At 41.1% G+C, this 13928-nt stretch overlaps 1 protein-coding gene across 5 annotated transcripts in view; it reads left to right on the top strand.

The window, feature by feature from the left end:
- DAAM2 (dishevelled associated activator of morphogenesis 2) overlaps positions 1-13928 on the top strand; it is a 221433-nt gene that overhangs the window by 31292 nt on the left and 176213 nt on the right. For 2 of the 5 annotated variants that reach the window (XM_051782850.1, XM_051782854.1), the window contains exon 1: positions 12167-12563. The exons of 1 other annotated variant lie outside the window; for it this stretch is intronic. The gene's annotated coding sequence lies outside the window, so the exon portion shown is untranslated. Of the gene's footprint in view, positions 1-12166; positions 12564-13928 lie in introns of those variants that run through there. 2 more of the 5 variants (XM_051782853.1, XM_051782856.1) reach the window with 1 other exon arrangement.

Raw genomic sequence — 13928 nt, forward strand, 5'->3', positions numbered from 1 at the left:
TTTTTATTACCTTGATGACTTTCATGAGTATGGTTTTTCTCTTTTATTGTGACTTTCTTTTTAATATAAAAATCATCGTCAGTAAAGTAATGCATTTCAACATGCACATTTTCATCATTACTGTAAAAATACAGTTCCTCAAGTCTGAAAATTTTTGTACATGTAGAACTCTCTATTGTTGGCCCTCCTGGGTAAACCAGTACACACTGGTGGAAAGTGAGAGAGGACATATGAAGATTTTCAGAAGTGACTGAAAGAAATTTGCCTGGCCATAGCAAATCACAACACTGAAAATGAGAGGACGATCAATTTAAATGAAACCAGTAAGTTCTAAAGGTTTAGAAAACTTCAGGTTGATGCTGAGGCTGAGACTAGCTTCCTGTCTCTTGACAATTTATAAATGCCTTTGTCTCTCTCTAGATGTTGGGCATAACTGTTTGTGTCAACTTCCCTATGTCCCTGTGTAGAATCTAAAGGCCCTTTCCTTTAAAGCCTTTGGAATTTACATAACCCTGCAATTGTAGCAATGCAAAATGTGGCTCCGGTTACAATAACAAGGGTTTAGGGAGCGCAGGGAGAGATTGTAGCGGTAAAGGCATAAAAGCAAAACATAACAAAACTCTACATGTTGTTTTAATTTTCAGCAGCCACGTGAGAACTGTCCTGCAGTTCCTGTCTATAAATAAATCTCTGCCGTCATAGGAAGACAAAACCCAAAACAGTTCACATTCCTCCCAAATTTTCTTAAGGTTATAAAAAGTAAAGGAATAGTAAATATTTCAAAGGCAGAGTGTGTCTTTGCTAAGGAATGTCAAATTATTATTCAAGGGGGCTGATATTTGCATCAAGTGAAGAAATTTGGCATTAAATCTCTCTTTTCCTGCTCCATCTCCGCCAGCTCTTTTGAGAAAACCACTTCGGAGTGCATATAGATAACGTGCCAGGCAATGCTGCTTAGAACTCCACACACTCACTGCTTTAGTGTCAGCTGGGCAGGAATTTTCTTTGAAATGAATGAGGATTGCACAGAAGCATGCCTGTTGCTTTTTGTCAGATGTTACATCCTGGTTGTCTTACACCGTATGTGAGGAAGGTGGAAACAAGGATCACTTCATTGCACAGTGAGATGCTGTGGCACTGATAAATGCAGATGTGAATGCAGAATCAGACAATGCTCCATACCAAAAGTAATACTATAGAAATAAGCAGGCCTGCTTGATAAGTAAGATTACAGTTGTTACATGTAGCTGAACAAAGATTTGGTCACCTGTTAAAATCCAGTTTCTTCATCAGAATGAAAAAATGTTGCAATTGCAAGTGTCATAGAGTAAGCTACCTTAGATTTAGACTCAGGCATGAGAAGATGTAATGCCATGTGAATTGCATGGCTAAGGATTGCTCTTTAGGGAGCTGAAAGCCCCAAGGTAACCAGGACCATGTAAGGGTTTCTGTACATTGATGAGTTGAAAAGGTTTTGTAGAAATTCTTTCTAGGAAGGTAGAGGTCCAAGTCTACCATGTGTCAGTGTGGTGAAGTCCCAGGCAGCAAGATTGGAGACTGGAAAAGAAATATCAACACCAGCAAACTGGGAAGGAAATGTGGTATGCAGGGAAACTGCTTTAAGTTGACCCTGAGCTGTGGTATTGCTTTAAATGGGCATGAGGGCTCCCAGAACAGAATATCTTTGCATTTCTGAGTGTTCCTTGGAAATCATAGAAAGGAAAAACTGCAGCAGAGGAGGAGCCTGATGTTGCTGTGAAATAGTTCTCCAATGATAGCATCTGCTTGACACTACCTCATTGTGGTGATGGACCGTAAGCTAATTGAGAGCTTGTGGATAATAAACCAGATCAATGCTTTGGTGGATGTCTGTTATATATCAGAAGTGTGAGTAGAGGACACCTTCTTTAGGCAACTCAAGGAGGCTCATGACCTCCTCAGTGTCTGCTGGAAGAGCAATAGAGCAGAGCACAAGAAACCCGGGAGGTTTCTGGAATGATGACAGCTTCCTAACACAGATAATGGTTGAGCTGAAGACAGGAGTTGCTCTGGCATTTACAAACAAGGAAGAATGGTTTGGGGGTGTGAAAATCAAGGGTAGCTTTGGCTGCAGTGACCATGGGATGGTAGAGTTCAGGATCCTGAGAGGAGGGAGCAATACAAAAACCAGGATCACAGCCATGGACTTCAGGAGAGTAGACTGTGGCCTGATCAGAGACCTCCTTGATGACCTGGATGATGGGACCAAGTGTACCCTCAGCAACTTTGAAGACAACATAAAGCTGGAAAGAAAGATTAATAGATAGATGGTCATACTGCTGTCTGGAGACACCTCAATAGGAATTTCATAAAATTCAACAAAGTAAAAATGTCAGGTCCTTTTCCTGAGGAGGAAAAACCTCATGCATCAGTAAAGGCTGGGACCAACCCACTGGAAAAATGTTTTGTGCTAAAGGACCTGGAGTTCTGGTAGGCAACAATTTGAGTCTCAAATGTACCCTTGTGGCAAAGAAGGCCAATGGCCTCTAGACTGTATTAAGAAGAACATTGCCAACAAGTTAAAACAGGTGATCCTTCCTCAGCTTTTGTGGACATATCTGGAGTGTTGTGCCCAGTTCCACTGGGGTTCCACAGTGCAAAAGAGTGATGGACACATAGGAAGGAGTGCAGCAAAGGGCCAAAAAAAATGATTAAAGGACTGGTATATCTGGCATATGAGGAGAGACTGAGAGACCTGGGATTGCTTATCAATTTGTATGAATACTTAATGGTGGAGGGAGTAAAGAAGAGGGAGCCAGATGCTTTCCTATGGTGCCCAGTGGCAGGATGAGAGGTCATGGGCACAAGCTGAAACATAGGAAATTCCATTTAAACATAAGAAAAAACTTTCAATGTGTGAGTGATCAAAAAACTGGAACAAGTTGCTCAGGGAGATTGTGGAGGCTTCACATGTAGAGATACTCAAAACCTGACTGGATGGGGCTCCAGGCAACCTCCTCTTGTTGAGCCCCCATTTGAGCACTGGGTTTGGAGCAGATGATTGCCAGACGTCTTTTCCAACTTCAACTGTTCTGTGCTTTGTCATACCTTAATCTATTTTTTTCTCATGGCTGAGTCAAAGCAGCTAAGAACTGTGATCATAGCTAGCACATACTATTTTGGGCCAAGTGCTATTGGGATTTACTGTCCAACATCCTCTTAAAATAGGTCATGCCAGAACAAAAATCAGGAATTGTGGTGAAAGGTTTTTAGGGGGAAAGGGGAGTGGCAGAATTGCTTCCTGTGCTATATACAATTTGAGGTTGGATAGAGGACTTCACTCTCTTATGTTTCTAATGTAGTATCTTTCACTAGTATCAAATTCTTACAGAGGAAAAAAAATAAAAATAGAGAGTCTGAATTTGGCCAATGTTGATAGACCTGTGTTAAACCTGATATTGCAACTTCGGTGGAAAATGGGGTTAATGAAGGGAAAACGAAGCCCTGTTTTTCTGTTATCCCCAAAAGACTACAGTGTCTATGAATAACCTTAAGGCACACATGGAGGAATTGACAATTCTAATGATGTTTCTCTTAAAACAGCTTAGTTAAATACCATGGGAAGCAAACAAGGAAAAGGTCGCTTTAATGGTATTTCCTAAAATGACAGTACAGCAGCATTTGTGGAATGTCCTGGAGCACAATCATTTGGCTTTAATAAAAAATAATTAAAAAAACCCAACAACAAGAAAATTAGCTGAATGATAAAAGCAAATAATTCATAACAGATTTCCTCCTAAATCCTGGAAGTCATCTGTCTAGAGCAGCTGATAGAAAGAATACAAAGCCAATAGTTCTGTATCAGCTGAAAACCATCTTTTATATGTTAATCACACTCTGTGCAGAAAAAATTGTTTCTTTTTCTTTATCTTCATCAGTGATCACTTATGATCCCTATAGTCAAGCTAGTGTGTAGAGTAACAAATCAACAATTTGTCTGCAATGCAGATGCAATCAATTTGAAGATATAGTGGTACATGTGAGATATTTATACTGGGTTTGATTGTAGAGTGTATTAAGAGCGCTGCTGAGTACTTCAGTAAAGAATCACAGAATCACAAATTATGCTGAGTTGGAAGGGACCCACAAGGATCATCGAGTCCAGCTCTTGGCCCTGCACAGGACCATCCCCAAGAGTCACACCATGTGCCTGAGAGTATCATCCAGATGCTTCTTGAAATCTGTCAGGCTTGGTGCTGTGACCACTGCCCTGGGGAGCCTGTTGCAGTGCCCAATAACTCTTTGGGTGAGGAACCTTTTTCTAATATTTGACCTAAACCTCCCCTGACACAACTTCAGCCCATTCCCATGGGTCCTGTCACTGGTCACCACAGAGAAGAGATCAGAAGCCTTTAAATGCTTTCCTGCTGCTATATTCCCAAATAGTATCTACTACCTGCATCTTCTCTAGCTTAGTGTCAAGCATGTGCTTCAAATTATCCTGGTTTAAGACAAAGTTTCATCCAAACACTGGAAGACCAGTCCTTTACTGAAGTTAAAAGAGACCATACTGGAACCCTTGTAGATATTTCTTCTGCAATTTCTTTTGAAAGTCAAAAAACATTGAAGATGCCTTTTATTTTGATAGAAAGCTAAAAGGACTTATTTATTACAGTTGTTTCTCCAAAAGACCATCTCTTCTGTCAAATCAGCTGTACTAACTCATCTGAGGGAGGCTCTTCCTACACGGTGGGAATCTGAACTGAACAGAGACCTACAGAGAGTCAAAGAAGGGCAAGTCAGAAACTACACAGATCATCCAATTTAGTTCTGATTTGCATGTAGGGAATAGGAGAAGAACAGGATTTTAGCTATCATTTCTTTTTTCTTAAGCATGTATGATGTCACCTACATTCAACAGGCAAGAGGAATCTTCTGCCTATTGCAAAGTGGTGAGGTGGTTTTTCAACTTTAGAGTAAGGTTACAGCAAACAGAACCTCACTATCCCCCAGTTATGGACAATCAAGGTGTGTTTAGAAGCAACAGATATCCTAATGGCATAAAAATTGTAATCTTATACCCCATCTGTCTCTTTATCCCATCACCATTTCAACAGAATAGAACTTATATCTAGATCATGCTACAAGTGTTAGTCACACTGTTACTCAGTCTAAGTATATTAACTTGCTTTTGGTTGTAATTATAGTCTAAACTGGAGGCATTTCTTGTAAGTTAGTAAATAGGCTTATTGGAAATGGTAATTTAGTACTGTTCTTGATTTTATGCTCTATTTTTCATCTATCTTTCCTTATTCTATTCTTCGTTCTTCCAGTGTGACCGACAATTAGAAGAAAACTTAATGTCAGCATCTTTCTCCTTGGTGCAATTTAGAATCCCTCAGTGTTTTAGTCTATTAAGAACTTGTGCATTTGATTTGTGCATGAAGGCTAATTACATCCAGTGTCTCATGATTTTCAGTGTCCTTTCTGTTTCTCTTGTAGTGCTTGCAACAATCATTTACAGAGACAAAATAATGTGAAACCTTTTCTTTCCATGATATTTTCACTTTACAGGATCTGAAATACAGTGAAGTCCTATTAACCAGTTCCCTACTGACTCCAACTCTGCAGCAGTATTTGCATGAGTGCAATGAGTGTAAAGTGTGGCTGAATTAAAGATAGTCATACTTCTGATGCACTGAGCAGTAAGTTTCCTGTAGTTGTCTTCACAGGCATGATACTCTCCCTCTGTCAATATCCTAAGTGCTTTCCACTGCTGTTACAACCTCACAGACAACCAATACAGAAAATACAAGTGCTCAACTTTAGGTTCTGTTATGTGAAATGAAATATGATGTTTTGCTCACAGCTCCAGTTCTCTAGCTATGTATGAATATGTATTCAAGAGGAACAGATTTACTCCCCATAATTTTAAAACATTACCATTTTACATCTTTGAAGTCTTCTGGAAAACTGACTAATTCATTCTTGATTAGCTACATCCCTCTAGGTGACAAGTTTCTGCATGTGCAGCGGTTTAGAAGCAAACAATGGTTTTAGGAGCCCAGTCTCTGTGCATGAACATCTTGCATAGAATCAGGGCCACTACCTAGTTAAATATGTGCTGCTCTCTTGGCACACACCAAGCCTCCCTCTGGCTCAGACTACCACGACAGAATTAAGCCTTGCAGAATCTGGGTGTGCCCCTCTTCAGTCAACTGCTTCACAGAGAAAGCAATGTATTTTGTGTCTCCAGAGCAACCCAGTCTTTCTGGTAATCCTACATATACTACTTAGCACCTCACTGGAGCATGGGTGCTCTGCATTCCCAGTAAACTGAACACTCTTGCCAAGTACAACAAAGATGGCTTACATCTTTTTTCTCTCCTGTCCTCACCCTTGCAGTCAAGCAGATTTCCAAGAAAGCAATTCAGCATCCTTTGCATAGAAATAAGAAGCCACCTTTCCATAGGAACATTGTCCCATTTCCAGGACTCCTAAGCTTACAGGAATGCCTGTAAAGAAGGTCAAGTGTTCTCCAGGAAAGTCTGTGTCACAAAATAGGACAGATTCAATGTGATGGAAGTTCTGTCTAAGAAAAATCAGGGCAGCTTAACAGTGGTGTAATGAAGAGAAGGGAAAAAACCTTGAAACAACACAGAAAAAAAACCCAAACCAAACAAAAACACCAAAGTCCCCAAAGCCAGAATAAAGAGCCTGGCCATCAAATACTGAAACTAAATGTCATTTGCAATTAACTGCTATAATAAGATCAACTGCCTTCCTGGTTGATTTCAGCTTCTTACTAAGGGATCAGTGCTGATGATTAGTTTGCATGTAAACTTCAGAGAACATGAATAATCAGAGTTTAGCAAGCCACACCAACAGTAACTAATCCTTCTGGCTCTTCTGCAAAGAATACACAGTAAGCAAATGTTGTCCCCTGCCCAGCATCAGAGATGGAGCCAAGACTTGTTCCTCCAGGTACCTTTTTCCACTGAGATGCTACAAAGCACTTAGAAGCACATGGAACTGGCAATATTGAAGTCATTTTCGAAGGAAGTGAGTTTCCTAGCTAGAATAGGAGCAGTGTGATAGCTCTGTCCCCAGTTCTGTAAAGAGGAGGATATTTAGCTGGAGCTCCATGCCTGCTAAGCAGCTGTTTCAGGATCCATTAGTAACCAATTATCATTTACAAAATCCCAAGGCTGCTTTAACTTGGCATCAGTTTTAACATACCTCCATCAGCTTATAAACCACAGAGTTAGAAGGGCAGTTAAAAAACTGACATTAGTTCTTCACTTCAGTTTTGTGCTAACCAGATGTCAAACAGAGTAAAGAACCTGGCCTAGACCCTGTGTCAGAATAAGAAGTGGAAGTAGCCTTTCTCTTTCCCTTTGCCTTTCCCCGTATTGACATTGTTTTGATTTTTCTGGAAGTCACTGAGATCTCTGTGTTCGTGCCTTCAGATATCTGGGTTTGAGTTGGGCTGTTATCTCAAAACAGAGATACACTTTGAAGCTGTTTGAGAAATACTAAGCAAAACTAAAAGGAAAAATTAAACAATTCCTGTAAAAATTTCACTTTTTTTTTTCTCTTTTACCCTTCAGTTGGAGTAAAGCAGACTTTCACTTTCTAAAAGCTTTTAAGTGTCTCCTTTTTGAAGGGCAAATATCCTTCCTCTTTCCACAGCTGTTATCGAAGAGGCAGCAAATACTGTTTTTTTTCTTTCAGGCTAGCATACTCCCTTGTCAGCAGACAACTTGTGCAGACCACTCACTAAATCTTAAGCAATACAGAGGTGAGTATTATAACGGGCTTGAGAAGCCAGGGAAAGAGAAGGAGCTGTAAACAGGGAAAACATAGGGAAATGGGTGAAAATTGAAATGTGCTGCCTCCAGGAAGGTCCAAACCAGCATCTTACATCTTATTATGATGGATACAGATTTTAATGTAGTTGTAGTTGATGTAAATTCTGTGGTGTGGGCCATTTTATAAAATGGAAACCAAATATTTTTATCTAACAACAATTGGTAGAATTAGTTCAATAGCTAGTACATTGACTTAAGGCATTGTCAGGAAATTATCTTCATGCTGTATGCCATAACTTTCATTAAGTGCACAATTCTTGCAGATCTGATAAGGTTTAGTTTCTAGGAACCAATTTATTTACCTTAAACATTTCTTTTAAATTGAGAAAATAAATTCACCAAAAATATATGTTTGTGCTGGGTTTGTAGAGGCAGCTAACTAAAACATATTTTTCCACAGTGTCGGGAATGCTGCAGAAAAAGAAAGACACCAGCAATATATTAGATTCAAGCTAACCTTAACAGCAATAAGTTCTGTCACAGTTTCACTCAAATATCTGTATGAATACTCATGTGTAAGTGCATACATGCATGCACAGGTATGTGCACGCATTATGATTCATCAAGTGCAAAACAATCTGGTGGCATTAACAGTCTTAGTGTTTAATTAATAATGAATGTTATTTCAGATGAGCATTGTCCAGATCCCTACTTTTTTAAAGTTCCAAGCAAGCTCTCAAAACCATGCATCAACACATTGGTTGATGTTGATCCTAACCAACACAGATGTTGGTTAGGATTGAAAAACTTTAATCAGAAACTTTAACCCTGAATCAGAGCATAGTTCCATTCTTATTCATCTGGCAGTCAGTGGGAGTGGAATCCAGCCCTTAGATCTGATGGTGTGGTTTGAGCCAAAAGATAATAATAATTTTAGAAAAATTATATTAACTAAATGAATGTACATGTATTTCTGTTGTATTAGCTATATATGCTTAATTTCAGCCCCTCAGAAACAGGAGACAATTTTCTGTGGTTTGTTGATAAATAAGGATAGTGATGGTTCCAACACAGAGTTACATCCAATATCAGTGTATAGTAGCAATGCTGCTCTACATGTCACACTGAAGAGTTGCTGAAAACATTGTGTGGCATTTCAGAGACCAGGGAATATGTAGAAAAAAACTCTGTGAAGAGGGTATGAAAGTCTTGCTGGTTCTGTACCCTGTGGTGACTGAGCTGCACTTGGGTGGTGGTGTCAGGCAAGGCATGCAGCCAAGTGCACAGAGCCATGGTGTTTAATCTCATTGTCAGATGGAGCAGGCAGCCTGGCACTGTGTCTTCTCTCACAATGGGCTCTTTTGTTGTTAGATTAATATATCCATGTCCTTTTGTTTTGACGAGGGATCTAACAAAGAGTTTATATCTCCAGAGGTGGAGCAACATCTCGGAGAAGCTTTTGCTTCTGCCTTCTGAAGGGAATCTGCTTTTGAGCAGCAAATAATCTGTTTGGTTTTGTATGTCCCTTTCCCCTTGTGTTTTCACTCCTTACTATCCTGGGCCCTTATATACAAGTTTTTGGCTTTGACCTTGGTCTTCGCTACCTAAAAATGCTTGTCAAAATGGGCAGGTGATTTCTTTAATCATTTTATTCCTAAATTCAGAAGGAGCTGCCTTTGTAGGTATGTTTGTGCTGTCTTGGAAAGTAGACCTTATGTGATACACTGTTCAGAAAGACAAATGCAGCTTTTTCTTTCTTGGTAACTTTGGCATGACTTCTGGCTTTTCTCTCCTCTGTAAGCTAAGACACCAAAATAGCTCCTATTAAATGTCCCTTCTTCTCCAAGGGGATTACTCTGCAGAATCAAACATTTTTGCGAACTGCAACACTTCAGTTTTCACTAAGGTATCTCCAGTTCAGTATTGCATAATGAAATGCTGGCTTCTTTGTCAGCTTTCATCCCAAACCATTACTAATGTAAGTAGAAATATGTAACACCAGAGTTTAATGTATCTTTTTTATTGGGGAAACAAAGTCACAGAAAGAACCAGTGATTTAGCTAGTTTCATTTACTGATGACTAAATATCGAAGCATGCAGCAGAATCTGAATTCTATGTTCTTTATTTAATATACTACACATTTCTCCTACAGCCAGTAATAGAAACCAGGACTTGTGCTGTAACCATGAGACAATGCTCTGTCAATGGAACATCCAGATGCTGCAGTGAGAGTGGGCCAGCTTTCACATGGGATTATGAGGAGAGTAAGGAGCAACATACATAAGGAACAGCAGATATTCATTTTTTCATCTTAACATTTATGGTGATTAGATCATTCTTCTAGTGGCACAAACCTGTTTCCTGCTAGGCACTTTCTGGTGGTTTGCATGTTCTTGTTTTGTGTGTGCAGAGCAATGGAGCATCACTTTAGCTCCCCCCAGCCCCAGTTTCTCTCCATCATTGGTGTCTTTGCCATTCAATTCCCCACCCACTGCAGCACCTTACACTGTTGTCTCATAGACGGACTCTTCCTGTTTTGAACATATCCCAATAACCTTAGCTAAGGTATCGAATGGATGACCAGCTTTGTCTTCAAGATGGGTGTTTTGTTAACTTTTAACGAATGGACAAGGGCTATTTACCTTGGTTACATTGTATCATAATAAATGGTTCACTGTGCTAAGGTGGCAAGGGAGATAGCATTGGACATGTGAGCCTGCCTAACCCTTGTCCCTTGGCCTGCTGCTGCAAGTTAGTTTCTAGGGCTGCATACAGTTCTCTGGCTCCAGAACCTTGGCTGGAGGAAGGGGAGAGATGGAAGAGAAGGAATCAGTTTATCCTTCCCAGGTCTCCTTTAAGTTCTTCTTTCCTCTTCCAATGAGCAGCTGAGAGTATAGAGGGGAGAAGGGGAGGATCAAGATAGTTAGGTGGAGCTCAAAAGTTAGAAATCAGCTACAGAAGTACCTGGCAGAAGGGGTACAGGGAATAAATGGGAAAGGACTTGGAGGATGAGATGAAAAAAGTGGTGGGAAGAGATGTGAGTGGGAAATGAGGATTAATAGGACAACAGATATGTGTGAATGGAGGGGAGGATGTGATTTTCTACCGTAAATCACATGTAGTTTGCATGTATAAATCACATAAAACTTTCCCAGGCTTTATGCTGAAAAAGGCAGGAACATAATACAGTTCATGCTAGAGAAACGCTGATGGCTCCCTGTGGTTTAATACAAGGCTAATAGTGCTGAACATTATAATTTAGTAGTGTGGCCAAATGGCTGCTTTGCTTATGGGGCAGAAGGTATACATGCTAGTAGTTAGCGGATACCTACTGAGCCTGTTTGTGATGGGCAATTATCATTAAAAGGGCTGGATTGCTTTGTACCCATGTCCTCCATAAGACCGAAGAAATAGAAGGACACCATGGCTTGCTAGCAGTTTGTAGCCATTCTGTGCTTATTGTGCATTGGTGTAAACTAAGGCAGAGAGGACAGGACAGTGGTGACTTGGCCTCATCTTCTTTGGTTTGGCCTGCCAATTTGAAGACAGTATTTTTCCCCTGTAACTTGCTTTCTCTAGATGTGTCACTAAAGATACATATATTCTTGTGTATATATGACTTTGCCTTGTGATATGTGTTGATTGATGTTGTCATCATGAGAGTTCAGTTATCGTAATGAAAACAAATGACTTACACATACAGAGAGCAAACCATATATTTCCATGAGTTAAAAAAAAGAGAGAGAGATTTTGCAGATGGTATTACTATCTCTGAATTTCAGTGTTTCTATTTAACAGAGAATGTGGTTTCTTCCACTGCAGACAGCAACACACACGAGGCAGACAACTCCCCCATGTTAATCTAGCTATTAATATCAGATATAGTTGAAAGGGAAGTCAGAAAACAGAACACATGCTAGAAACAGTGGTTTACACGGGATTAAAGCTATCTAGAGAAAGGATGCAGAGGAAAAACTAGGAAATGAGGGCTTTTTATTTAGTTAAATCATATCCTCTCCATTACAGGTAATAAAACCTCTTAAGGTCAAACGGAGCCGAATGTCCAGGGATATCCCTGATCCCAGTGCCGCTGCATACCACGGGCTGAGGACAGTGTGCCACAGCGTAAGGCACGGAGCGGGAGGTTGGAGTGGGTGCACTGCACCCCACAAGGGTCCTAGAGCCCACGGCCTGGGGAATGGGGCAGCCCCCGCCGCCTCCTGCCCCACCGGCGTTGCGGAGGGTGTGAAGTAAGCAAAAATTAAAAATCGCGGCACGTGAAAGCCTTGAAAGGAAAGCTGCGTAGAAGAGTGTTGTCCTTGCTCCCGAGGCACGTAGGAAGCCGCCTCGCACGGCGATGGCTATCGGGGGGTGGCGGCGGTGAGCCCCCCCGTCCCCTCGCCGCGCCGGCCCCAACAGCGCCGGTCGCTCCCGGCTCCGTGCGCTCCTGCCAGGCCGGGGCTGGTCCCTTTAAGAAAGCACAGCACAGTAGCAGGGGCCGGCCCTGCCTCCCGCAGCCTGCAGCGCTGGAGCGGGGCTGGGGAATGGGAAGCAGTTCCTGGTCTGGGTCCGAGGGAGCGCACGTAGCAGCAGCAGCAGCCGCTGCCGCCGCAGCAGGAGCAGCAGCACGCACCCCAGCTCCACTAGCCCAGCAGCATCCAGCGTGGGGATCAGCGCTCTGCCTGGCTCTCTGACACGGGATGGACGTTCCTGAGCACTGAGCTCAGCCGCTGTAAAAAGCAAGTAGGAAAATATACAGCCGGATAAAATTGGTAAGTCAAACTAAAGTCACATCCTCCTCCTTGGGCTGCAGTTTTTCATTTTTTTAATTTGTAATGTTCTTTGCAAGCCATTTTTTTTTTGGTCTTCTAAGTAGTGCAGCTGGGAAAACATGGAGGCAAAATAAAAGTGTAGAAAAACTTTGAGGATTTGTAAGTGTTTGTGCTCCTGTTTTTTAAAATCCTCTTTCCACATTGACGCTTTGCTGCAGGAGTGAGGAAGGAGAAACCAGCAAGTGCTTTTGCATGTGGGGGGACAGAAAGCTAGTATGAGTTGTAATTGGCTTTTCTTGCGGAGATGATTAAAGAGGGAGATTTGAAACATACGCACACAAAAAACCAAAACCAAACCAAAACAAAACCCCCCAAACTTTCAAGAATCTTGAAGTGACTTGTCCCTTACTTTTCCAGAGTAAAAACAAGTCTCATGTTAAAGAGTTTTAAAACACACTGATATTTGTGCAACAGAAATAAGAAACTTTTAAAAAATGTGTTATCACTGTGAATCCCCGTGCCAAAGTATCGCCGGGCAAATGTTGTATATATTTGTTTAAATTTAACTAAATCCATCGGCAGCCCTGGGAGGGCAGAGGCACGAGATGCCATTTCCCCTTGCAGTGGACAGAGGGCGCTGTTGCTGCACCTGGCATCAGCCTCCCTGAAGTGGGGAGCTGGTAAAAATTCGAGAGAAAAATCGAGTAGAATCAAGATGTTTTAAGCAATTAAACCAGAAATTGTTCACACGTGCAGAAAGCTACAGTGCACAGTATCCAGTTATAGTAGCCAATGTTTTGAGTTTTTGTTCGCTTAAGTTTTGAGACAGTTCAGTTTTTTTGTTTGATTGTTTTAAAAGAGATTATCTGAATTATAAAGAGAAATGTATTAGAGCCTGGTTATGACCCTCTTATCTTTTCTGGAGTATTTTCTGAGGTCAGCCTAGATTAAAAAGGGAAGGGAAAGTGTGGAATATCTTGATGGCAATGTTACTTCAGTAGTGATGTGGGAGATGAGGAAGAACTGTCACTCAGTGTTGATCAAGTTGCAGGCTGGAGTTAGACATCTGACATGACAACATATCCTTTGTATCCAGTACAGATGTGTGGCAGAGGCTAGAGACCTATAAGCTGAATAAGACTGGTAAACCCTAATGACTGAACTGCATATTTTCAAGTAGTTTGAGGTAAAGGGGAGGGTCATGTCCAGGCAGCTTTGCTCATAGAAATCCCAGTACCACTACAGGTACAAGAGACTGATAGTTGTGCCTTATTTTACCCACATATAACAAAGAATTAGAATATACAGCAATAAAATGTCCTTATCTTTGAGTGTGTCTACTTGCTTATGCATAAACTGGCATGT

The sequence above is a fragment of the Manacus candei genome, unplaced genomic scaffold (genome assembly GCF_025592945.1).
Source record: "Manacus candei isolate 608988 ecotype Guabito, Panama unplaced genomic scaffold, ASM2559294v1 h1tg000017l, whole genome shotgun sequence".
NCBI classification, from domain to species: Eukaryota; Metazoa; Chordata; class Aves; order Passeriformes; family Pipridae; genus Manacus; species Manacus candei.